This window comes from Hibiscus syriacus, unplaced genomic scaffold (assembly GCF_006381635.1).
Source record: "Hibiscus syriacus cultivar Baekdansim isolate YM2019G1 unplaced genomic scaffold, ASM638163v2 tig00110163_pilon, whole genome shotgun sequence".
Taxonomy (NCBI): Eukaryota; Viridiplantae; Streptophyta; class Magnoliopsida; order Malvales; family Malvaceae; genus Hibiscus; species Hibiscus syriacus.
Genome location: NW_024062610.1, coordinates 1172051 through 1173626, shown reverse-complemented (window position 1 = coordinate 1173626; position 1576 = coordinate 1172051).

The following is a 1576-nucleotide window of genomic DNA, read 5'->3' as shown; positions in this document are numbered from 1 at the left end:
ATTAGAATATACATATTGTATATGGAAATTTGACTTGCGACAAGTCTGTTTCCAATATGTTGAATATATGATTGTATGATTATGTTGATATTACATGAATATGCTTAGTTGTATTACATGTTAGGTGGTATGAATTTATGATATGTGTTATATGACATTTATGTATTATAGGAATTAGATGAGTATATGAACCTGAGATATAATTATAGGAGCATGAACTATGTAAAATACCAATGACTTAGGTGATAACAAGAAGAAGTGACTATATAAATATGTAAGATAAGTTATATGGGAAAGAGTTATAAGCTTAAATGAATTTATAATAAATAAGATATATATTAAAAATGTATGAAGAGAGAGAGATATAGGAGCTTTTGATGATAATTTATTAGAAGACTTATATATGTGATAAGCCATGTGAAACTGAACTAGATAAATATATGAGATTAGTAAATAAATGATGGGAGATGAGTAATTATGAAAAACATGGAGTTATGATATATGTATATATATAAATAGAATATATGAAAATGAGTACATGATATTAAGTATAAGTATTTATGGAATTAAGACTTGCGATGAGTTGAATTCTGATGTTATATTATACGAGTACACGATTACAAACATGTAGTGCTATGATCTTTATGTGTACATGAGTATATGCCTATGTCTAGATGTTAAGTGCATCTTTATACATGATCTATGTGAATGCATGTGTATGTGATAAACCATGTGAATTAATATAATTGACTTATGTAATTAAAGGGAGAATTGAAATAAGGTATGTGATTATAAGATATGTGATAATAAGTTATATGGTTATATGATTATAAAATATAAGACATGTGACAAGAAATGTGTGAGTACATGAAAGTATAATATAAGTTATGTGAAAGTGATCAATATGGCTTTTTGGTCTATGTGAATATAAATATATATATGATAATGAGATATGAGACTCTACGAGGATATTACACGATCTATGTGATAGGAAGCTATGAGATTATATGTCTATTTGATACGAATGTGTGAATATGGGACAAACATAAATATTAATGCCCATGTTATGTGTCTTGAGAGCTAGAGGTATAGTTGGCATGCCAAGAGTCGAGGGTCTATATGGTCCTTCAGGACATATATGTATTCTTTGGAACATGTGTGAAGTCTGGTGAGACACATACTTGATCCCTAGTATATGTATATGATTCTTAAGGAATGATATGTGGTCCTTCGGGATATATATGTATTCTTTGGAACATGTGTGAGGTCTTTTGGAGACACATACTTGATCCTTGGCATATGTATATGATTCTTAAGGAATGATATGTGGTCCTTATGGACATTATTATATGGCACTACGGTGCAATTTTATGCGGCACTTCGGTGCAATTCTACATGGCACTTCGGTGCATTTATACGAGCTGTGGTGATAGCATTAGTGCACAACCTCTAGAGACTCACATATCAGTAGTTCTCACATATGTACATGTGCTAATCAAGAGAAAATCACAAATATGTGTTGTAATATGATAAATTTAATAGCAAGGACATGAGGATGTATAGATTAAGTATATAT